This window comes from Dermacentor variabilis, chromosome 2, assembly GCF_050947875.1.
Source record: "Dermacentor variabilis isolate Ectoservices chromosome 2, ASM5094787v1, whole genome shotgun sequence".
Classification (NCBI taxonomy): Eukaryota; Metazoa; Arthropoda; class Arachnida; order Ixodida; family Ixodidae; genus Dermacentor; species Dermacentor variabilis.
Genome location: NC_134569.1, coordinates 143,613,264 through 143,639,092, shown reverse-complemented (window position 1 = coordinate 143,639,092; position 25,829 = coordinate 143,613,264). Strand labels below are relative to the sequence as shown.

The window sequence follows — 25,829 nt, the reverse complement described above, 5'->3', positions numbered from 1 at the left end:
GCGAGGGAATCGCTGAATAAGCTCGCTGTGTTGCAATGCGTCGGCGAGATCTCGAGCGCGCGAGCGCGTGATGAGGCTGTCGGTGTTTGCCGCGGCAAATACCCTCGAAGTACGGAATTCCCGTGCGCGTTAATTATACGCGGGAGTGTCGAGTGCGGAACCCACACCGCACTATGCGAGTGTTTTTAAGAAGCCACGCCGCAGAGCGGCCAGCGTGGGTGTGTGTGTGGACCTTCGGTTGTGCGCACACATCCGTTGGCGGCTCTGCGTGACGTACAAAGGCGCCATTTTGTATGCACGTTCGACTTGCGCTTGTTCGCTTCCGCGAACTACTTCCTTCGCCATGGCAGCCCCAAAGAGACTGTGCGAGAATTGAAATGACGCGAATCCCTTGTCGGAACTATATGCGTAGGACGCTCTGCTTGCGGACGCATGCAGCTTCTGCTGGTTCCAGTGGTGAGAGGTATGCAGGTTTCCAGTGGCGCATCACCGCTATTGCATGGGGTGACCATTCCTTTTTTTTTTATTTTACGGAATTTATGGATATCGCCCGTCGCAGGTAACGTAAATTCCAGTCCTTGAGCTGGATAGTTAAGAGAGGCGGACATTACTTCATTGCGCGAAAAATGGACGCACATATTGAAATAATTAACAAAAAGTAATCATAATTGACTTCTTACTTATTTAGATTTTGACACAAAATGCAATTTACAAATTGCTGCCGGTTAGTTTGTCAGCCGCATCCACTTAAAATTAATTTTCAGATGGCACCAGTTTGGAGATATGCGCCATCAAACGCGCCGTAAGAATGCGCTGTTGGTCCGCTGACTTTTTTAGCAAAACGCTCTTTTAGGCATTGCAGCACAAAAGTTACTGGGACGTCCGTGTATTTTTTCCTAGTTTCGGCAATAATATCTCGGAACTGGTGTCATCGCGGAAATTAAAGCGGATGCATACTGCAAACTCGCCGGCTACAATGCGTCACTTGCAATGTGTGCCGTAAAGTACTTATTTAAGAAATTATTTATTCATATTTTGTTAATTAGTTGACTATGTGCTTCGATTTATCGTGCTAGTAATGTGCACCTTTTCAAATAACCTAGTTCAACGCCAAGAATTACGTTATCTGCCGCAGGCGATCTTTAAAAATTTCGTAAAAGTTAAAAACAATCACCCTGGTATATCCAAGTGTTGAAGCGCAAAACGGGGGGGGGGGGGGACTTCTAAGTAATTTTCTGAAACTCAAAAACGTTTCTTCTTTTAATGGTAACCATTCGTAATGGCTGAGAGACGCTTGTTAAAGATATAAGAGGAGCCCTGGATCCTTGAAGCAGGCAGGAGGGCGGGGGGGGGGGGGTGGGGGGGGGTGTTCGTTTGATAGCCATCGCAAATTGACAGGCATCATCCGCCTCGACATGCGCTATAGGACCGGGCATGCGAATTCCACCCGGTCCGCCTTCTGCGCACTGAAATATTTGACACGAGAGCTGCAGGCTGGGGCATCGACGGCTGCGCCAACGGGCACGCGGAGTGGCGCGAGCCAATGGGGCCCCGATCTGAGGGCTCCACCCTACGACGAAGATGTCGCACTCTAACACAAAGAATTCTCTCTCTCCCCCTTGACAGTCATAGCTATGAAAACTTATTTCATGAAGTTTTCTTTTCACGTTTACGTCTCGTCTGCAATACGACCCAGCTTTCTCCTAATCGCAAGGGGGCAAAGCGTCTCAGTTTGTACTGATGACAGACGCATGTCACGTTCACTCGCCGCAGAAAATGTCACTGAGGAAAGTATTGAGTTGAATTCTGGGGTTTCAGTTGCACGTCAAATCCTCAACTTGATTATGAGGCACGCCGTAGTGGGGGACTCCAGGTTAATTTTGGCCCCCATGGGAATCCTCAACGTGCCTCCAATGAACGGGACACCGGCGTTTCTTGTTTGTTTGTTTTCTTCTTTCTTTCTCCCTCTTTTTTTTTTTCATTTCGCGCCCATCTAAACGCGGCCGGAATTCAATCCCGCGACCACGTGCTTAGCAGCGCGGCACCACAGCCGCTGAGCCACCGCGGCGGGTCTAACAAAAGAAAAACAAGCTTCGTTTACGTTCCAATACGCGATTCGCTTCAACTGCCTCTGTAGTGTGAGACAGTATAGAAGGATCGACATTTGGGCGAGTTGGTACTGGTTGAACATCTTGAAGGGGCAGCGCAAAAAGACGATGACAGAAGGCAGGAACACACAGGACAGCGCTGAGACAGACCGCGAGTCAGACCAGTGCCCGCGAGGCTGCAGAATTTTTTTTTTCCGCTCTCTGATGGCGACGGACGCACTGCTCCCGTCGCGTCGTCGCCGGCACGCGTCCTCCCGCGCCACAGCGTCGTCGACGACGTCAACGTCTCGGCGTGCGCCCGCCAGCTGGCTGCTCCGCTCACCGACGCGGGCCACTTTCGCCCGTCGGCAGCGACGGCGCGTGAAACTGGTTTCCCCCCTCCCTCGCGCCACTGCGCCAGGAAGCCTCGCTCGACCCCGAGGCCTTAGCGGCGGCGGTCGCGTTGCGACCGCGATGTATAGTAGCGCGCCCGCACTCTTTCGCGTGTATCCGTGCCGCGACGCTGACACTTGGGGGACGATCTCGGCGAAATAACCCACCTCTGGGACAAACCGCTGATAGAGAGAGAGAGAGCAAGCGAGAGAAAGAAAGAGATTCGCAGCAGCAGCAGCATGAACGTATACGTATGTGGCACTGACTCCTCGTCGGACGCATGAACTCGAGTGCCAAAGAGTGACCGAAGGAAAAATGGAGTGGAACTCTTCGCCGTCTCGGACGGCGTTCGACAGTCTACGACGAACGCGACTAAGCCGTTCGGCACTGCCCACGGGGAGGAGTTCAGAGCAAAGCGCGAGTCAGCTGACCCGATGTCACTATATTTACCAAGCCCGCGGAACGCGGGTTTTTCTGAACATGTTTTACAAGGCGATGCGCTCTGTATGAGCAATTTATTTATTTATTTATTTATTTATTTATTTATTTATTTATTTATTCTCATACTCTAAGGGCCCAATAGGCGTTACAGAGGGGGCGGGTACACGGCTTAAAAACAATCAGTTATAAATGAAAGAAAAAACGAAACGAATAAGATAAACAAGCATAAACAGCAGCAAATAAAAAGAAAAACTAAAAGAACAGAAATTTGAGTACTACGAAAGGATAATCGCTTACAGCGTTCTTGAATGACGATGCATCGGCTATGGTGGCAATAGAAGAGGAAAGGTCACTCCACTCAAAACGGGTTATTGGCATAAAAGAATGGAGGAACATTGTCAGTAGGACAACGAAGAGCGGCTAGCTACTTTACTGCTATGTTCGACGCAGGACGATGCGTGCACTGGCTGAGTGAGAAGCGAGTTGCTGATTTAATGAGCGCTGATGGAGCCCTTCGTGAAATATATGCACCGAGTTTGTAGGTTAGGTGACATGTTCAGCTGCTGGACACTGGCGGTACGTGAAAAGTGCGACACAATATAAAAAATAAAACGGGCTGACCGATTCTGAAGGGATTCCATGGATTGAATGATAATGCGGTGAGCCGGACGCCAAACTGCATGCACACGCGTAGGTATTCAAAGTTCGGACGAACGAACGTTTGATAAGGTGTTATTTCTTAAACGCTGTGGAGCTCGGAAAATATACCGTCGGAATTTCACCGAGAGCGCCATTGGCATTAGTTATGATGCAGTCAATGTGAGTGTGCCGTGACAAGCAATCACGATACGTAAAGACCGAGATGTCTGTATGCAGCCACGCGCTTCAGTCCGATGTCATTAATTCCGTATTCCGAAGATATTGCTGTATTAGTGCTTCGAGAAAATGTCATGTACTCGCGTTTGCTGACGGTGAGGGTCGTTAACCATTTACTGCACTATCCAGAAACATTGCTTAGATCAGATTGAAGGACAAGTGTATCATTAAGGGTTATTTATGTCGCGATAGATAACGCAGTCATCTGCAAATAGCTTTATGCTAGAGTTAATGTAATCTGGAAGATCAGTTATATAGATCAGTATATAGTAGGGGACATAATACGGAACCTTGAGAGACGCCAGATTGATTAGAGCAAAGAGAGTAAGCGTAATTATTAGCGATAACATAATGGGTGCCGTTAGATAAGTAAGCATTTGAGGATGTTTGGGTCAGTATTCAAAGTGCTGATTTTTAGTAGTTGTAGTCAATTAGGTACTTCGTCGAAAGCCTTAGAAAAGTCCAGAAACATACCATGAAGACGAGAGCCTCGGTCTAGAGCTTCTGCAATGTGATGCAACGGAAGCTAACTAGGAGATAACTAGAAGATAACTTTATTCTTAAATGAAATCCAGTTTTCTTTCACTACAATCCAAAAATGTAGCAATGCAGCCATCCGGAAATAATTCAAGCTTCTTATTAACTGAAACATAATCTCCTAATCTCCCTTTTTGTGATCTCTGAACGTCTTTGTGGAGAACCTCGATGGCTGACGCGTACGTGTAGCACGTTGTTATAATGAAATGAATAAGGCTGTGGTCGCTTACAACAGGTATGTATGAAATCGAGTTTACAAGACCAGGTACTGTTGTTAAGATGAAATTAAGAATGTTAGCCGATGTAGGACCGATTCTAGTAGGTTGGGAGACGATCTGAGTGAAGTTGAAGTCCAAGCACAAGGGAGCAAAAGATTAAAAACCAGGTAATGTTTCAGGTACAACCGTTACAGGTCTAGTCCAGTTAAGTTGGGACACACTGAAGTCACCCAAGCGAAATAACAATGAGCGCGGGTACTGAAGAACCAGGTTATTAGGCACGTCATGTAATTTTTCACTGAAATATGAAGGAACATTTGGTGGGCGGAAGCTTATGCATGCGCAAAAAAAAGATTTTTTTTATGATTTAATGAAATGCAAACTAAATTCCAAGTCTGAGATGGTTACAATAATGTGCGGTGCAAGCTTATCGGCTACAGCAATAAGCACGACAGCACCAGGCTTGTCGAGGCACCAGGGCATGGAAGTACAAGCAAGCAAAGGCCGTTTGACTTTCCGCAGTTTAGTGAAGGGGGCCGACCCACCAGCATCAAAAAAAAAAAGGTGGTGGCATGGTCTGCATTGTCCTTGTCCTTCCATGCCAACTGAGCTGCCGCGAAACTGCCCCGGCGAGCTCGTTTTCCTCCGTATCCTGCGATACGCCTATGCGGCTGCACCATCTGTGATATATGCATGACGTGAAACTCCTACAGTGTACTTGTTCCGTGTTTTGCGGCTGCATCCCTGTGGCACAGGCTCATGTGCGGCTTGTGCTGGCCGCACTGGTCCTCTGTGACGACACAAGCCACGCTGGCCTCTGTGCAAGCAGTAGTTCTATGGCCACCATCACACTCAGCTGCATCCCTGTCAACTGCATCCCTGTGGAACAGGCTTATCTGTGGCTTATGCTGACCGCGCTGGTCCTCTGTGACGACACAAGCCACGCTGGCCTCTGTGCAAGCAGTAGTTCTATGGCCACCATCACACTCAGCTGCATCCCTGTCAACTGCATCCCTGTGGAACAGGCTTATCTGTGGCTTGTGCTGACCACACTGGTCCTCTGTGACGACACAAGCCACACTGGCCTCTGTGCAAGCAGTAGTTCTATGGCCACCATCACACTCAGCTGCATCCCTGTCAACTGCATCCCTGTGGAACAGGCTTATCTGTGGCTTGTGCTGACCACACTGGTCCTCTGTGACGACACAAGCCACGCTGGCCTCTGTGCAAGCAGTAGTTCTATGGCCACCATCACACTCAGCTGCATCCCTGTCAACTGCATCCCTGTGGAACAGGCTTATCTGTGGCTTGTGCTGACCACACTGGTCCTCTGTGACGACACAAGCCACGCTGGCCTCTGTGCAAGCAGTAGTTCTATGGCCACCATCACACTCAGCTGCATCCCTGTCAACTGCATCCCTGTGGAACAGGCTTATCTGTGGCTTGTGCTGACCACACTGGTCCTCTGTGACGGCACAAGCCACACTGGGCTCTGTGCAAGCAGTAGTTCTATGGCCACCATCGCACAGGGAGTATATCATAAGGGAGCTTTGCACGTGTCGTAATTTGTGCAATGATCTACAGGGGGAAATGGGGGAAATTTTGCACCACACCGGAGTCGGACGTCTCAACGTACACGGCTGGAGATAAGCAGCAGATATAAAACTCTATATAAGTGGATAAAATTCAGTCGGGAATGCTCAGCTTTCTAGTGGCGTCCCATAGCATGCATGCTGCACTGTATCGTGGCACTTTCCCGCATACTGTCACCCGGAGTGCTAGAAGCGCTGCGTTCAATTAGCGATTCAATGGCGCCACGCTTCCCTAATGAAGGTGTTTACGGAGAGCGAGGCGATGCAGTCCCAATCTAAGATACAACGTTACTATTCTCGGTACAGACATTTACTGAAAAATGTTATCACGCCTGGCCACGGCCAGGAAGTTATCCATTGTATAGTACAAGCCATGGAGGTGCGCTTATCGAGCCGTCGCGTATTGCACGCGGCGCACAGAGACGCGCAGAAAAGGGTCAGCGTGCGTGAAAGCCACGCGAGTCATTGAGGACACGCCTGAGCCGCTCCGAATGACTGTTGACCAGCTTTGTGTGCAGCGGTCGTCGCGGTTATTCTGTCCAGGACAGAGAGCCTCGCCGAGTCCGGGTGCCCGCATGCAAAACGAGCGTTTCACGTGCGACGGGCACATCTTGCCCTCTGCCACAACTGCAGGGTTTTGGGAACACGTCGCTGGAACTTCGCGGCTTTGGGAACACCGCGCACGAGGCTGAGGATGACAGAAATTTGAAACGACATGTTTACGTGCCGATCGAGAAGAGAAAACCACTCGTTCGTGAAGGATTCGGAAGAAAACAGACTCGTACAAGAGAAAAAAAAAAGGAAAGAAAGGGAAACGTCTATTAGGAAGTTTTAACGTGCCAAAACCACGATATGAAGATGAGCCACGCCGTAGTGGGGGACTCCGGATTAATTTCGGCCACCTAGGGTTCTTTCGCGTGCACCCAATGCATGGTTCACGGGCGTTTTTTTAGAATTTCGTCCCCATCGAAATGCTACCGCCGCGTCTGGGATTCGATCCCTCGCTCTCGGGCTTAGCAGCGCAACGTGACGTATATATATATATATATATATATATATATATATATATATATATATATATATATATATATATATATATATATAAGCGGGAAGATATTGTGCGAACATAAATTATTTTATTGCGATGGTAACTATGTGGACACTCCAGACGCATTTGTGCCATCGGCATCGCCGTCGCCGTGAGGTTCCGTGCGAAGTCCAAGGGCGATAAAATCGTCGCCGCTCGCCGTATGCTGTACGTGCGCGTGAAAGATTGCGAGAGTGAGCCGACGATCGCGGCTCAATCAGTCGCACGCAAGGGAGGAAAGCCGGGAGGAAGCGCGCCGTGTTCCATATATATAGGGGCGTGTTTTGCGCTCCGTCTCATTTCCGGCCGAGTAGCACGTAGGCGAATATACCCTGGCTAGACGCCTTCTTTTTAATGAAAAGGTTTCTCTCTCTCCGTGCCAATTTCATTCATTGTCAGTGGTCCGAGCGCCACGCCATCCCCGCGGTCAGAGAGAAATAGATCGCTGCCTCATACGAGCTCACGTCGCAGTACACTGTACTGCGGGAAAGTTGAAGCTTGTCCGTAGCGCGAGGCGCGCTTTGTCACAACGAGACTGAGGAACGCTGACGAAGTGTACGTCGTCAGCCAAGCATCGCGAGGAGAAGAGAATAACAGCAGCAGCAACGGCATCATCAACGACAACGGCAACAGAAGCAGCAAACGAAGTGAAGCGGACTTTACCTGTTGCGCAATGGGCCGCTGACGTTGCACCACGGTGTGCAAGAAAGGGAAACGAGGCCAATTTCGGGCGCACGAATCGCATAAGCAACAAAAAGAGAGAGAGAGAGAGAGAGAGCGAAGGACGGAGCCGTGATGATCGCGAGCGCTATTTCTGGCGCTATTTCTGTGCAGCAAGCATACAATGGTTTATCGCGAGGCCCGGCTGTTGCTTCCCGTAGCTGTCACGTGGTATATGTCACCACTAACTTGCTTCAAGACCGTATGCTTCTCTGGAGCGGTGCTTCCCTCTTAAAGAAATGAAACGAAAGAAGAAGCCATGTCTTAGTGGTCAGCTTAAGCGCACTGTAAACTGCTGTAGTCTCGAAAATGGTTGACTCTTCGCGACGGCTATCGTGCTGTGCGCGAACTCACGAAGATGGTGCAGAGAGACGCACAAACCCGCTCAGTTACGCTTACAAGAGAAGCAGGGAGGGAGATAAAAATGCTTTTTTTTTTCTGATCTACACAGCCGTACCTGTCTTGAATGAGCCGTACCTATTAACGACGCTCGCGTTCGTATTGACGAGGGAGGGCAGGAAGGGGGTGGCTAATCTGAGCTAACGTAGCCTCATATGAGCTAATGTAGCCTTATGCCGGAATATCGGCACAGTATTAAATAATTAACTGTTGAATGAATTAATTAATTAGTATGGTGTTGTTCTTCTCATACCGCAGTTCACTTGTTTTCAGAAAAAATAGTTTAGCGGAGCATAGAAGTGGTTGATGAAGCACACATAGCACGTTTCTTAGGGACGGTAGCAAGCAATCGCGTAATATACATAAATGAATATATAGTACTGCGTGTCGACTTGCTGATTACACCTTTTATAACAGCACGAGCGAACTTTTCTTATTGTCTTGATGGCTCGCTAGCTAATTCTAAAGAAGACGGCTCATTTTGGAAGAGGGAGAGCAAGAATATAACTAGAGGCCGTGGGCGAGGTCTCTTAGCGACCGAAGTACACTCAGGTGACGTTAGCCTGCGGCGCCCATGAGATTCGGTATTTATTCCAAGAGGGGGGGGTGGTGAGGGCGGGGGGCGTTGGCATGGTGCAATATTCGAATGCCTGCTATGAAGCCCAGCAAGACAGATGTTCACAAGAAGTTGGAGGCGGGAAGTTACAGACACGAGAGTCCTCAGCCTACACGTGGCCAACGTTTCGATAAGGAATACACGTGTTTTTAAGGGCAACGATTTGTTGTTGCCCCGACGACGGACACTCGCAAAATATTTTCATCGCAAGCCAGGCGTCCTTGTTTCGCAGGTATGGCACTCTCGTGCAACGATACCGGAGATCGCAATCTCAATCGACCACCTTTCAGGTGTCGCTTTCAGCGCGCGCACCGACATTGGCCGAGCCAGCGGAATCGGTATGCGATGAAAAGAGTGGCGCGTACCTCCGCGGTCGCCGTTTATTTCACGTCGCAAACACTCTCGAGCGCTACTCGCAGAATGCCCGTACAGTTCGAGTGAGACGTCACGCTGAGTATTACGCAACCGTACAAGCGGGGAGTGTATCCACGAAAGCGCTCGACCGTGAACAAGCGTCCGCGCGTTCCGCATGCCTTGTGTCAACCACAACGGTTGCATCCTCGTATGAGCGCGCTGACCGAATGGTAATATGCTTGTTGTCATTTTGGAGCATCATGTCCCATCGCAGCTCCAGCTCTGGCTTTGAAATTAAATTATGGGGTTTTGCGTGCCAAAACCGTGATCTGACTATTGAGGCACATCGTAGCGGGAGACTCCGGAAATTTCGACCACCTGGGGTTCTTTAACGTGCACCTAAATCAAAGTACACTGGTGTTTTCGCATTTCGCCCCGCATTTCGCCCGCGACCTCGTGCTTAGCAGTCCAACACCATCCAGCTCTGGTTTTGTCAGTGAGAACTTGCGGTCGAGGCGATATAGCCCTTTCGAGAAGTTTGTGAACCTGAAACTGGTATTGAAGCGTACGGTAATTTTTTTTTTCGGTCTCATCGTTCTACGGAGTGAACATCCACGTTTCCTCCAGTTCTTCCACATGGTCGAGTATAGGCGTCGACCCAAGATGGCGAAGTGCGGCGCCAGCCGGACCTGAACAGCGTGCTTGCCATAAGACCCGACCGCTATACCAATCTCGATGCCGAGACCGTGCGAGGGCACCCACGGGCCTGCTGCACAGTCCGCTCTGTCTTTAACGACGCCGAACGCACGCAGGCAAACCCTGCGGTCGTTCGTAGCTGCAGACCTCAGCTCATGCGCTCGCATAGCAAGCATCAAACGCCTGTGAAAGGCGCGCATAGATGTAGGAGAACGAGACGAGCGCCTCAGCGCGCTTTTGCAATCAGCCTAATATAGGCACAGTGGGGGCGCATTTCGATGCAGCAAACACTGATTTTGTGCCGTGGTGTTATCCAGGTGTTCTTTTTTTTTTTCTCTCGCAGTCGTCTGGCACCTATTTCTTTTCTTTTCAACTTCGGCAGCCAGTACGCCTCAGAATCTGTTTTCCTAACGTGCGCTTCGCTCACAACATGTGCGACTGTTGCCGAGCAAACGCTATCATTTTCGTCTCCTGGCAGTCGGCTTCGCGTAGTCTCAAACTTTCGTCAGTAACGTTAAGCACGTGTCGCAGCCTACGCACTCGCGCGAAGCACTGCCTTCAAGGCGTTCAGTTGTGGTTGCATAACGTATGGTTAAATCCAAGAAATGAAAGAAAAAGAAAGGAAAACGAGCGATACAGAACAATGAAGAGAAAAGAACCGGAACTCGTGAGCATGCACAAGCGCTCGCCTAGCTTATATGTGTAAATTAAATGAAGGAACAAGAAAATTGGGATCAGCGAGTGTATGTAGGCAATACGCTGCGACTGTAGTGTGGAATAGGGTGTTTCCTTCTTTTTTATCTTTCTTACTTTAAAGACGGCGATTTCTTGTTTTCGTTCGCGGACAAGAAGCAGAAGTCCTCCTGCATTGACGTCATCGGAACGCGCCATGACCTTGTTCGGGGTCTAAGTGCCCCTTCTCGTTTAAACCCTCGCACTGTGACGTCAATGGCGAGCGGCCAAGCTATGCCACTGGTTCTCCAGCAACATTCTGCTGCAGGCTGGCGCCATGCAGCCACAAGTGTTTGGCGTTAGTGAACCAGTTTCCGCGAATAAATCTTGTTCTGCACCCCCCCCCCCCCCCCCCCACCACATCGTCCTGCTTTTATATATATACTTCCCTTTTGCGGTGATATTTGTTAGCTGATATGACCAATGAACCGAAGCGCAAAGGTGCAGCGAATTTCGTAGAAGGACGACGGACGCTGTTCTCGTAATGACAGTTGCCCTGAGACTAAGTATTACGTTTGCTTTGCCGCATAACATGCACAGTAGTGATGGCCTCAGTCAGTGGACTGGCTGCACACACACAAAAAAAAAAGAAAAACAAAAGGGGGGGGGCGAGAAGAATGAAACAGAGAGGGCACAACAAGTACTTCTACGGACGGTGTTGCTTCCCTTCGCATAATCTTGAAAGAGGAGGCGCGCGTGAACCACACAACTACAAGTAACAAACAAACAAAGAGTAGGGGAGGCACAGGAGGGGGAAAAAAAGGGGGGGTGTCGTGTTGGCTACCCTACGCTGTGGGACCGGAACAGGGAAATACAGAGGTAAGAGCGAGAGAGAGAGAGAGAGAGAGAGAGAGGGAGGGAGGGAGGGAGGGAGAGAGGGAGAGAGAGAGTTACAGAGAGGGGAAGCAAAAGCCTGGTGAATCGACAGGCGGCGTTGGGTGAATGCGCTCACGCGCGCGACTGGCGCCACGTAGCAACAGACACGTTCACACCGGCACGTCGCTGTCAAAAAACACAAAAGTGCGTCCACTGCCCTTTGAACGACAATAAAGAAGGTTAACCGACAGACCCGATTCTTATGAATCGTATCACAAGAAGACAAGGACGCCTAGGACGATACAGGGGAAGTTACTTGTACTTAATAATTGAATCAAAGAAATGATAAATTAATGGCGATGAAAGTGGATGAAAAAAACAACTTGCCGCAGTTGGGGAACGATACCACGTCTTCGCATTACGCGTGCGAGGCTCTAACCCATTGAGCTACCGCGGCGCCACTTTCCCATAGATGCCTTCCGGTAGCATATGTGGGTTTATTGACCAGTTGCCTTCGCCCAAAAAGATCACGTACCCGTGACGCCTGCGCCAGAAAGGATGCTCCACATCCGCCGCCAAGGTTCGTGAGTGGTGGCGCTGCCTAACACTCCCAAGGTTAGCTCTAGTAGTGAAACAAAAATACCCGAGAAAGTGGATGGGAAAGTGGCACCGCGGAAGCTCAATTGGTTAGGGCATTGCACTCGTAATGCGAATCGTTCCCCACCTGCGGCAAGTTATTTTTTTTTCATCCAGTTTCATTGCCATTAATTTATGCTTTCTTTAATCGAATTATTAAGTACAAGTAATTTCCCCTATGTTGTGCTTGGTGTCTTTGCTTGTTGGCTTCGCATGATATGATTCACTGCCTTTTCGGCCGATGAGCTATGGGGATGGTTATGTACAGTGACTCTAAAGACGGTGTTCGAGCATCGACCATCCAGCCGTCCAGGAGAGGCACAGATTTTGAAAAGAACTGCAGCGTCTGGGCCGTCTCCCGCCGCACCGCGTCAGTATCCTATCTGCAGTCGCAACATCTTGCCAAAGATGAGAGACGGCTGTCACTAATGGTGATAATGGTCGTATAAAAACAGAAAAAATATATCTAATAAAATGAATGACAGATATGATTATGACCCTAGTTGAGGGCCTCGTTTATTACATTGGCCAGTGCCGATTCTACGAACGTAACGAAGAATCGTAGAACACGGGTCGTGTCAGCTTGGGTCTGCGCCGCCCTGCATTGGGACCCTACAATGAAGTTTGATGTTCCAAACGGCTGCACCATCTTCTCCGTTTCTTTTTTTTTATCATCCTCCAAACTTATAATTGCAAGCATAAGACGGAAGCGCCTGCAGAAATAATAGCTCACTAATCAATTTTCTCTCCATGCTAGGCTTTGGTCCACGTGAAAATAAGCTGCAGCTCTAGGGAAAAAAAAAAAGAAAGCAGGGGTCAAACCTTCACATTGTGCTATACGAACAATTTGAAGGGTTAGGGCGCGTGATATACCACCCACACGTACGATATTCGTATCCGCGGCTTATTGATCAGGAATCGGGAGTCACCAGTTGTCGCCGCTGGAGGTGTTCAGAGGCGTCGTTAACACCGGAAAGCCCAAAGAGCATCCCAGATCAAGGAAAATGAGAACAAATTGATCACCCTTATTTCTCGCCATGGCGATGACATTCGTACAAAAGTAAAAGAAACGACGAAGTGGTCTTGGAGTTATAACTTAACTGTTGCAATATTTAATTAGGTGCCAAATTGTTTACTAGGATATCGCAACTGTAACTTCGCCCCAGCCTGTCAGAAACACCACTAAGTGTCCCGTGTTTTGCGCATTTAGATTCGCATTTTGAGGTATTAAGCTCGGCATATCAAATATGATGCGTTTGCCTTGGTGGGGTAAAGTCGCGTTTCAATGCTTCAAGTAAAAATTGGCGGTGCATCCATATTTTACAAATGAACGGCGACTTGACTGCTACCAGTAATCGATCTGAACATTAGTGCGTCATTGTTGAAGATATTGTTACGATACAACAGGCGCTCAAGAGACGTGGCGCAAAGGAAGACGAGGACGAGCATCCGGGTTTGGCACGAGCTGGTTTACATCGTTTTCTCTGGCTGCACTGTTCAAATATATTGTAGTCAGTTGGTTGTTTACGCCTCTCCGCACGTAACAATATGTTTTGTGACGTGGTTATTATGAAAGGCGACACGTACCCAGTGATCCACACCCAGTGACCCAAGCTGGCATTGAAGAGGTTTATTGAAGAGAGGCATATACCCGATGGCACATACCTTGCCAAAGTTGGCTTCAAATTATAGAGCAGCACTCGTAAGGGACCATTCTAGGACTCGGGCCTGCCAGATCATAACTGAGCAGAGTCTCAATAAAGTTGTTACCACCATCACCACATACCAAGTGACCCAAGTTTACGTGGAAGAGGGTCACTGAAGAGCGGCACTCGTCCAGCGACCCAATTTGGCGCCAAAGAGGTTCAGTGAAGAGCACCATATATACCCAGTGGCTCAAGTTGGACCAACGGTTGGTTTTTAACCCAGTTCCCTCGACACAGCAGTCAGATGTATCTACTTATTATACCAGGCACAGCTCAACGAATCAAACTAGCGGGAAGGAGCTTAGGCGTGGACATACATACCTACTACACAGGTACCGACTTACCGCAAACTGGAGAAAGTTCCCAAAGAATGCTAATAGCATTAAAAACAAAACGTAATCCTCAGTTACGGTTTTATACTCGACAAGTGTTATGAACCATCGGAGTGGACCATCCCCTTTCGGTTTCGCAGCTGACTCTAACGAGGTAATGCGCTGCCGGCTCCTTACTCGTATGGTTCTTGTCAGCTTTTTCGGCGGCTCCGTGTGGTTCATTCTAACGCGATGAAAAGAACGCAAGGATGATGACGAGCGGTTAGTTTTGACTACAGTGAGTAGACGCGTGTACTCAAAGAGCGCAATAAAAACAGGCGCGATATCGCTGCGTGTACTGCGTTTCGAATGAGTGCCTTTGCTACAAGTTGCTTGTTCATCTGGTAAGCGCGCTGGCGCTCCTCGAGGAAGGCGCTTCACGATGACGCACTTCACCTGTGCGGCCCGTTACGTCAGACAGTGTCCGTCCGCTGTTCACCTACCGCGAGCGAAGGAAGGGGAGAGGAATCGACATGCGCTATAGCCGACATGACCGAGAAAGGCTTGATACGCCAAAAGAAGGGCGAACGTGGGGGAGGGGTTGCCATGAAGAGGGAAGCCAGGGAAGATGAATATAGAATGTGAAAGTGTGACGACGGTTTGCGGTGGTCGCGACCTCACTACAGGTTCGACCGGAAACGCTATGTTTCCAAGAAAAAAACAACAACCTAGAACAAAACCAAGCAAAAACAGAAAAACCGGGGAGGCACGGACACGCATTCTGGGCTGTCTGTATACAGTTTCGGGCACGTGTAATGGCTTTCGAAGAATTCGTTCCGGAGGGCGGTGCCCCCTAGACGTCGTGCGGTCGAAGCCCGACGTTGCTCTGGAGGAAAATTTGAGGGTTCGGCGAAGGGAGATGTCGACGCCTCTCGGGCATGAGCTGCTGCACGCGCCGCAGTTATGCCGCAGGGGCGGGTGCGCATGCGCTGCTTGTAAGCTTCTGTGGAGTGACGTCCGCAACACAATTCTACAAAGGAGGAGCGAAGAACGGAATGCATTGTGTTTCGCCGTCTGTAAGTAGCTTAGCCCATTCGCCCCCAGAAGCTATAGGTGGTAGCGCTCTGTGCGGATTGCAGGCTTGCCCGCGCAGACTCCAGTTGGTGGCGTTTCAACTTGGTACTTGGCACGCTGCCTCGTTGTGCGCATGACTGCAGCACAACTGACACCGTATGAAGAGAGCAATAGTAATAATCATAATGAAACCAACTAAGGCTCTCTTTTCGGCGGTGTAGGTCGTTTTCTGCACAAAAGGAACCTCTCAACAAGCTCGATCGGAAACACTACATTGCAGGGGGAAACCCGAAAAGAACTATCGAGGTGCGTCCCAGTTCGTCGTCGCGAAGACGTGTTTAGGGGCGCTGTGCACTGGGCATGCTGGCAAGCGTACTTGGAAAGCACTTTAGCGCAAACAGCTGAGAACGAAGGCGAGACGTATAGACAATGCGGCGCGCATACTCTAACCGTGTTGACGTTAGCGCGCCGTGGCGTTTGCTACATCTTCTCGTCCTTGTCTGCTTACACCAAAATGCTTTTCAAGGCCCCGTCTTTGTTCACTTTCGTGCTTAAATTGACTCGATTTGTGAGCGGAATAAGTAGCGTACACCCGTGCGCGTGTGATGCACATCTTGGACGGCCACTGCCCTGGTCACTCTTCAAAAGCACGTCCCCGTGTCGATTACGGCGGTCGTTGGGGATGTCAGCGGGATTGCCTTAAACAAACGCTGTCTGCGTGTTACTCTCCGCCTACGGGCACTTGTTTATTCGAAGCACAGAACATGAAAGAAAGAAGAAATTGACGATAATGGCTGCCTCCTTTTGGTGTAAACGTAATTGCGCGGCGACAGCGAGCTTGTTTCTGTCGGGTTTGTTCCCTCCCTGGCCCCTTTGTTGGCTGGCGTGCGGCCGCGGGCCTTTCCCACCTTGTTCAAAGGGCCGCGTGCGTCACGTGTTCAACCTTGGATGACGATGCTCCCGACGTGGTGGCCTTATATCTCGTTAATCTGCCAACTGAGCGGTTTCCCGTGCTCGTTGACTCATTGTGCGATCGGCCACTCCTCGCGCAAACTCTCACGCGGGACGGTACATTCGTTCGGATTAACCCGTACCCCGCGGTCCCACACCTGAGGGATTATTTATGATAAGCGCGTTGTTCGTTGTTTGAAATTATACTCGTTGCCACCCGGGTGATGTGGAGATATATACACCAGAGCGCCGCATGGGATCAGTGCGGCGCGTTTTGTATTAAGATCCCCGCCACTGGCGTGCATTTTCTTTTCGTCTACTTTCCTTCCCTCTCGTGAACAGAGAAGCAAACTTAGCGCCCACGAACAAATGAAATCGCTTCTGTCAGTCCATTCTATGCATGGCCTCAGTTACTACTGTCTTGTGCACATCGCATACCAAGCGCCTGATTTTCCGGCTCTTCTGGGGCGCTTTTTACACGGGAAAAAGCCCATTTGAGTATAGTGAGACGCGGGCAAAATGCAAACACTTAAGCAAACAAACGAACAAACAAACACAAAAACCTCCCTTGTCGTGCGTTGGGTGCGCGTTCCAATCGTGTGTTCAAAAGTCTAAAGGAAAGCGACATCAGTTCTCTCTGTGAACTAGCTTTATTAAGGATTAGTTCGGCGATGCTTACAGGTTCGATTTCCTAACTCGTCTGAGTCGTATACCCGTCGTCTTCGGCAGACTTCGGACGACCGTCACAACTATGTAAGATGCCACAAGGCTGCGGCAATCGAGCGCGATTTTGCCAAACGATTGGAGACGACGGAATATCTTCCGCAATTCACGCCTGCAGTTGACTGCGCCGTCTCAGAGGCGCGTGTCGTCACTCGTACGCGTGCGTCTAATAATATATATGCGGACGACGAGCAATGCGACTGCCGCACAAACAAACAAGCGCCAGTTGCGCCCGCGGGCCGTGCTGATGCTCGCGCAACGCTCGATCGCCTCCTCGCGGTCCGCGGCGTCCTGCTTCAAGGACACAGAGGACACGCTTCGCCGTCTAGAGAGCGCGCGCGCAGTTCATTACTATGGCAGCCTCTCCTCCTTGCTCTCTCTCACTAGAGTTGTCTCTCGTATGCGTGTCCAATGCCCTTTCCTGGAACGCTGACATTGCGAATCCCAAATTGCGAACCCCACCGCGCAGCGGCGCTGCGCTCTGCAGTTCCACATGGGATCAGTGCCTGCTTCGCGCAACTCTTTGAATAACTCTTGTACTGCGCGCCGAGTTTGTTTTGCGTCTGCCGTTCAAGCAGCGGCTGCTGCCACCGTCCTTGCCGATGTGGAGTTGATGACTCTTTTTTTCTGCGTACTCTGCCAAATTGTTACGGAGTACCCCCGTGCAGAAGGCAACACAAATGAGCTATAAACGGCTTGCTCAATCCATTCCGCATTGCTCTGCGAACGAGCGACTGCTAATCACACACTATTGTGAATTCCTCCCGCAGTGAAACTATCGACAGCGAACTGCACAAGAGAGATACACGGACAAGCGCTGAAACATGAAATAAACCGCAGACGAAGGTGCTTTGGAAAATAAAAAGTAAGGATAAAGTCGCGCAATACGGATGACTGTGTCCTGCAACCACTACGGCTTTTATAGGTAGACAGGTGCCATTGTGCCCGCTTGACTATTAATAGAATCTACGTACATGTGAATGCAAGTCCCTTCAGTGTAAAAGGGTGCTTATTTGAGCTGGTTGCTGTCCAGTTGAGTGCAGGGATGGGACCGCAAAGGGACACCGCTCGGAAGCTCATTTCGCCTTGTCAGTGTTGTTGCAAGCTGATTCACACCGTCTAGCAGGAAGGTGTTAACGGGCAGTCAGTGGTGCTATACGTACGTTACAATTTCATTGATTTGGCATACTTTTGAGGGTGCTTGTGCTTTATTAATTTTTCTGTCATATTCCCTATGAACAGTGATGAATGATTCCTATATAGCGTCGCAGCGTTTTGAGGTATAGCGGCGAACCAAAAGTAGTTGAAACTGTTTACGAGAGGTCAATTATAGGAATGTATCGTTGGTAGGCTTTCTAAACATCATTGAATCACATATTTTTAGAGCGCATAGCCACCCGTTCCTGCGGCGAGCGTCGGCGTAACCGAGCCAACAAACACAGCGAAGAGTGCATGAGTGAACGCGGAGCGCTAGGGGGGATAAAAGACTCGAGGAGGAAAGCGGAGGAGGACGGCGCAGCGGGACCGTGAGGCGGGAATTGCGGAGGAGGAGGGTATGGCGAAAGCGTGAGCAGAAAAGCGTAGTGCGGCGGCTGCTGCGAATCGCGCCCACGCGTCATCTACGCGCTGCTTCTCGCGTTCTCCGGACGAGCGAGGCAGTCGCGCCCTACTTCGCTCCGTCTGCAACGTGCCCACGCGGCATATTGTCCGTCTAGCCAGTATGTCACGAAATGAAAACACGTATAGAGCTGCGCTCAAATTTCGCATTAGAGAGATATCGTAATCGTCGATGAAACGGGCGTTTTCTGCATTTCGCGCCCATTGAAATGCGGCCGCCGCGGCCGGGATTCGATGCACTTAGCGGCGCAACGCCAAAGCCACTACTCCACCACGGCTGGTGCAAGTTCCTTTTGTCACTAACAATTAATACGGCGTTTAAGTTGATCACTGTTGCCCTTGTTCCTGCTAACCGTTTGTCTTGCTTCGGTTCGTGCAGACGCACGTAGACGCAGAAGGAGAAAGACACAACTATACGCATCCACGTCACGTGTTTTCGTTCCTTCCACAGCGTCTCCGTCAGCCTCCGCTCTATGAAGACATGCAGTAGCGCAAGAGTGCAAGCCGCACCAAGCTCGAGGCATTCTCTGTGCATCTCGGGTATAGTCCGGGCTAGCATCACCGAAGGTGCTATATTCCGGAAAATAGCAATTTCCGCCATCCTGGCTAATTCTGCAATGGCGGATTCTTTGAGCGAATCAGAGCAGACAAGATGGCGAATTGGACAATATGGTGAAATTTGTCAGACAGAAGCCCGATGCTGTCGGCTGGCCGGCTTCTTGGCCCGTTCCTCTGCTGGCCGCGTACTTCCCCGATCAACGCACTACAAGTTTCCATGTCATCCCGCCGGATTTCACGTCATGTTAAATCGGCTTCAAGTGCCGCGTCCTCAACCGGCACCGTCCGTTTGTAAACAGAGCGTCTACCGCCGAACCTGCACGACGCCTGCAGGAAGCAATGCAGCACGCAGGCACGTGCGGCGTCACAAGCGGATGGCGGTCACGTGGGGTCGTGGCTGGTGCGAAAGCGAGACGGCGGCGACGGGCGAAAGTGGTCGGTCGGTCGACTCGGCCCGGGCACGGCGGCGGCAGGCTTGCATTGCGGAAGCGACCGCGCCGGGGCCTCCCCGCTGCCGCCGCCCCGAACTGGGACAGCTGCAGCAACGGCCACCTCGTTGCTGAACGACGCGTAGCACACACGCGGGCCACTAGTCGCCGTTCCCCTTTCCTCCCCCCCCCCCCCACTTCCACCCGCTCTCGTATACCTTCTTCTTCCACCTCCGTTCGGTGCTGGTTTCTTCTTTTATTGCTATCGTTTTTGAGTCTCAGCTGCTCGCTTGCTCGATGGCTTTCCTGCTGGGTCCTGCCGGCGGCGGCGGCGACGGGCGGTCGAGGCAGCCGCATCGTCACCGATCTCACTCTTCGTTCTGCTGCCGGTGTTGCCGAGCGTCGTTGCCCGCTGTGCCCGGTGGTCTCTGTCGCCGCGGCACGTTCATACGTATACGAGCTCGTGCGACTGGGACGGCACTCGCCAAGGCCCGCTGGCCATCTTTTTCTCTGTGCGTAACTTGACAGTTTGTGCTACGCTCTCCCGTTTTGCTTATTGTCTTTCTCGATTGTCTCCGATCGGAGGCGGTCTGCGACAGCGCCGTTGTCTCGGTAGTGGCGGTGAGGAGAGTGAGCAAGCATGCGCCTGGTGCTTAGTTCCCATGAGACGTGTCCCTTTCGAAGTACACGCGGTATGGTACGTAGTACAGGCGTTAGTGGCTTCCGGCAGGCGCATTTTGCGATGCCAGTGCTTCCAAACAAAGGAACTCCTTGCAGAGAGCCTCTGTGACCGCCTGTGACTGACTCAGGGGTGCACGCTTGTGTGCGTAACAGGGAAGACTGTGACCGTCCTTCTTCTTTCTCCTCTTTCAATCCCCCTTTCCCGCTATCCCAGTGCAGGGTAGCCTACCGGGCTCAGCCTGGTTAACCTCCCTACCTTTCCCTTTTGACTTATCTCTGTCTCTCTCCCACTCAGAAGGCCATATATCTCCGCTGCCGAAGTTCGTGACGCCTATGGGCCTATACGGATGAAATTTGAAAACGCTGCCTGCTGCCGTTGAATTGTGCGCGTGCCTTACTTTGTTTCGGCGCCTCTCTCTTTCTATTTCTCTCTTCCTCGTGCAGGGTAGCCAACCAGAACTACCTCTGGTTAACCTCCCCGCCTTTCTATACACCCCCTGGCTCTCGCTCGGTCCTTGTTCTATTGTCCTTTCTTCCTTACTTACCTTATTTGTTTCTTTCTTGCTTGCTTGCTCTTTCTCCATCTTTCTATAACCCTTTTCCATACCCCCAGCCTAGGGTAGCCAACCAGATTGTTGACTATAGTTAACATTCCTACCTTCTTCTTTATCGCTCTCTCTCTCTCGCCCTGGCTGTCTCTCTCTTTCTCGCCGTCCTGTGGAAAGCAAACGATGACTACGTCTATGCTCTACACAAGGCTGTAATTGCTAGTCAGGACGACAACAAAAGCGAGAGCAGCGGTGACGACCACTATCACCTAAACGACGTCCTCAGCAAGAAGAAATGATAACACCAACAAGCATGCACCGCAAGTGGCGCAATATACTCGTGGCACGCTGGTGGGACTGATGCACGGGGGTTTAAGGTCCCGAAGAATCACCGCGACCATGACAGTCGCCGTAGTGGGGAGCACCGGTCTGAAAAATTTTTACCACTCGAGGTGCTTTTTTTTTAAAACATTCATCTGAATCTAGGCACATTAACGTTATTTTGAGTTCCACCCCCGTCGAAATGTGGCAGCAGTGGTCCGGGGGAGTCGAAACCCCTTTTTCTAAGCAGCAGGGTGCCATAGCTACCTAATGAGCCACCTCGATGGGTGGTTGGCGTCTCTGAAGCTTGCATGCTTGAAAGTATATAGTGCAGGTAGCCAGGTGGATACCTAAAAGCAGTGCTTGCGGACGCTAACACATGACTTGAGTATAGTGAGAAAAAAAAAAAGAATCACGCAGGAGCTCCTCTGGTAGTTGTCTAAGCATGCGTAAGCATTGTGCCACTTCAGATCTCCATGCAGCATGGTGTCATTATCATTGTTATGAAACTTGATCCGACTAGTATAAACCCTTATCGACCCTCATCGGTCATTCGCTTATCATGTTCGATAGCGAACATGATAAGGCCGGTTTAATTAAGGTAGAGTTCATTGCGGCACTCGAACCCTCAACTTTTGGCGGGAGTAAAACTCACGGCCTTTGGTGTTAATTAAGGTCAGTTAAGGATAATTTAGTCAAGTTGTTGCAAAAACACGACTGAAACTGCTGAGGGGGGTATGCAATGCTTTATTGATCGTTCGGATGCTTGTATTTGCGATTGTTCTTTATTGAACATAGCCTTACGTAGGTATGAGCCATTGCATTTTTCGCTCGCTTAAGGGGGTATGAGCCATTAATTGTCTTACGGGACGGATTGGATTGGAGCCAACTTTATTTGTGCCTGCAGGTCAAATTTTTCGTTTCGTAGGCGCGGAAATGCTTACGCATTTAAAAGCATAGCGTTGCGCTGCGGAGCTGGAGGTCGCAGGCTGGAAGATCCCTGTTGCATTCTGAGGGGGACGTAAAAAAGGAAAGAAATGCGCGTGAACCGCGCAGAAGGTGGGATTTAAAGAACCCCTGGTGGTCAAAATTAATCCGGTGTGCCCCGCTACGAAGTGCCTCATGTCAGATCGTGGTTTTTGACGCTTAGTGCCATAGAGTTTCTCACTATTACCTAGAGGGAAATCTGGCGCTGCTGCGCTGTGGTATGCATGGGAATGCCGGTATATTGTGACTTCGGATTGACATCGTTCTCGGAGAGACAGGACACCTTGAAGACGCGCCTGGCAAGTACCGTTCAGTCTGTCACAATGATTCATTTCCTACTAAAACAGCGCGTAAAAAGCTGTTTTAGCTTTATTATTACGCGAAAACATGTTTTGTTTAACTATGAAAACTTGTTATTGCGTGTACGACTATACGTAACGTAAAAAATATCAGCGGGCCGCTAAAGTTGGAGGACAGACGACAAGGTTCGCGCTCGCTCTGAAACAGTTGGTCGTCTGTTCTTGCTTTTCTTCGCTTGGTGATGCAGTGCGGGTGAGTAAAGATGTAATATGCGTGAATGGAAACATTTCATTAAGATTTTACTTTGAGAACGCGTTATTTATGTAGCCATATCCACGTTTTAGACGAAGCCTCTTACAACACCAGCCAACACGAGCCTCGCAGACACATATACCGTCATTCCCATGACGGCACGGTGCCCCCTTAAGAAACTCCCATAGACGGTGGCGCCAGATTTCCCTCTAGGTATTATAGTGAGGAACTCTGTGCTTAGTGCCCCAGAATTTATCGTAATTGTGGAAAAAAAAAAAAGAAATGACTTCGAGAAAGACCAGCAGCGCAACGTGAGATGCCTGCTTCTGTGAGAACAACGCGATACTATACGTGTGTACATGTCATGGGCCAGTGTACACAGGAACAAAGAAACCTACGCAATTACCGGTACAAATGTCGCTTTATTGACCCATCTTCTTAAGCTTTCTGGATGTCGGAAAAAATAGAACTGTAAGAGCCTTCAGTACTAGACGTGCGAAGTAGCCAGTTTTCACGTCTGTATAATCCAAGTATAACCCAAGTACCATGATAAACCCAAGTACCATGATAAACAAAGCGGACTTCATGAAACCTTTTTTAGGCGCTCGCTTACGAGCGTCACTCTACTATAGCCCTGTTTCTTTTCAAGGTCTTTGTCGTAGGTTAAATTTAAGACAAGATCCATGAAAGTTTCAGAAGGGACTTCTTTAGGTTGCCTACAGCGACCAAGAAGACCGCACGCAACGCAACCTTGACGTCGTGCTCTGTATCCATGCTGTCCTTATTTTTTTTATTTTCTCTCTTTTCTTTTTGTTTCGTTTTTTTACGGATGTGGGACGCACGACACGCTACCCAGCACTTACGCGTGCGATTTCGCTCAGAACTCATTGGCATGGAATGAAACGAACCGTCCTTTATCCCCGACATAGGTGCCGTCTGATGGACTTCGGTTTAACCGCCCGGGCGCCATACAGGCGAATCCAATGACGCTGTAATTTGTGGCTACCTTCCTGAGTGACGTATTGGTTCGGTAACACCGAGGACGGCGCCAAGGACGACATCAAGAGAAAAACCTAATGTTTATTGCATGGTATTGCTTAGCCTCGCGCACTACTGGAGCGAGTGTCCTTGCTTACGCGCATGGTTACCTGTCGATGCCTTCCCGTAAATGCATATATGACGTAAGTGATTCGTACAGTATAAAAAAAAATCTGTAAAATAAAGAAAAATCTCTACAGCTATATTGAGCATCGACCGTGAGAGCCTGCATCACACGTTAGCGATTTTCCTTGCTGAATACTTGAGGGGAGTCATATTGCCTTGGCGATTCTTGTGCCATAGGTGCACTTGAGGGGAGGTTTTGATGCACAACAGCACATAGCGTTGGGTGGTCAGCGCGCATATTAAAACGGCCTATGTCGACGCCTGTGCTTCGATATCGACGACGAAAATGCGGCCTCAGAACTATACGCGGCTTCTATAAGCCCTCCAAGGTGAGCGAGTTTAGCACTCGTGAGCGGTGGCCCTGTCACGATGACCCGGCTGTAACGCGTAACTTATACGAGACCTTAGCCTTGCGGCGCGTTCGTACGCATTTGTAATAGAAATGTTGAAGCGAAGCTCGCGTTCGACCTTCGCGAATGCCTTTTGCAAGTATAACTGGCTCTCTTTGCAGAAGCCAGTCTTGATCCTCCATGTAGAGGAGACACCGAAGTGGTAAAGTCTAGACAGTGAGCGAGTGAGTGAGCGAGTGAGCGAGTGAGTGAGTGAGTGAGTGAGTGAGTGAGTGAGTGAGTGAGTGAGTGAGTGAGTGAGTGAGTGAGTGAGTGAGTGAGTGAGTGAGTGAGTGAAGGCGAGAACCATACGCACGTCCGGTTTGCTAACCTGTATTAGGAAAAAACAAATAAAGATTCGGAGAAGAAAATGAAGAAAGGTGATCGACGAAGAATGAGCCCTAATTACTCGCACGCGTGGGCACACGTGAAAGTGCACACACAGAGTCGATGCACGCTGTACGGGCGCCGCCATCTGGTACTGTTACACGAACGAACGGTTGCTCAGTCTTGTGTGCAGTCACGTGGCTAACACGGTCATGAAACGGTGAGCGCATGCGTGCAACCATTTTCACAAGCGCGAATCGACTGCAGTGCGTGCGTTTGGTTGTTACAGATGAAAAAAGAAACTGGAATATGAAAAGCCATAATTGGCGGCACTGAAACGCTTCCGTAAAATTGCGTACGAACTGCTTTCCTTCAACAATCAATCAATCAATCAATCAATCAATCAATCAATCAATCAATCAATCAATCAATCAATCAATCAATCAATCAATCAATCAATCAATCAATTCTGGGGTTTTACGTAGCAAAACCAAGATCTAATTATGAGGCACGCCTTGGGATTCTCGCTGTGCTTTTTATTCACTGCGCAGCGAAGCACACAGACACAAACCCAAGACTGAAGAAATAGGGCTTAATGCGTTCGTTCTAGTCGCGCCGTTACGTCATGTTTACTTCATTTTCCATACCGGTCACGCTCGGCGACCATTGCACGTAAGCGCAACAAATGTGACCTGAGACCGGTATCAGTTTTCTCTCTCGCAAGATGCGTGGATGTCCCTCCGTCCAGCCGGTCACCGGAGGCTGCCGCGGCCATCTTTCTGTCGCTTTGCGGCGCTTTGCGAAGCGCCGTCTTAGGGCGTCGAGTATTTCGGGCATTCCTAAACGCACAAACGGGGCGCACGAAGGGTAAAACGCATTTCGTAGAGGATAAAGTTTCCAGGGGAAGCTTTATTCACCCGCAATCGCGAAAGTGTATACGAGCACGAAATCCGAGAAAACCGAACACTAAATTATGTTGCAGCCGATGCACCACCCTCGAATCTAAATTTGTAGAGGATACTTTCGCTTATACGTCCATCGTGTCGCTTGCTTAACGTCCCAGCTTGGTCAATAAAAAATCTGACGTTCTTTTTTTCTTTTTTTCGCGGATTCCTTGCTCCGAGAACATTTGCAGTCGCGTGTAACCCCTTATACCTCGAATAAACCGTACACAGGCAGCTTTCCTGGTGTGCAGTTCCCCACTATACTTCAACGTGGCTCGAAATAAATAAAATTTGCGCTGCAATGCAAAATAAAAAGATATCTACGTCATTGCAGTTGTCAGCCGCGAT

At 49.8% G+C, this 25,829-nt stretch overlaps 1 protein-coding gene across 1 annotated transcript in view; it reads left to right on the top strand.

Moving 5' to 3' along the window:
• Ptr (patched domain-containing protein) overlaps positions 1–25,829 on the top strand; it is a 121,811-nt gene that overhangs the window by 17,788 nt on the left and 78,194 nt on the right. The window lies entirely within an intron of this gene.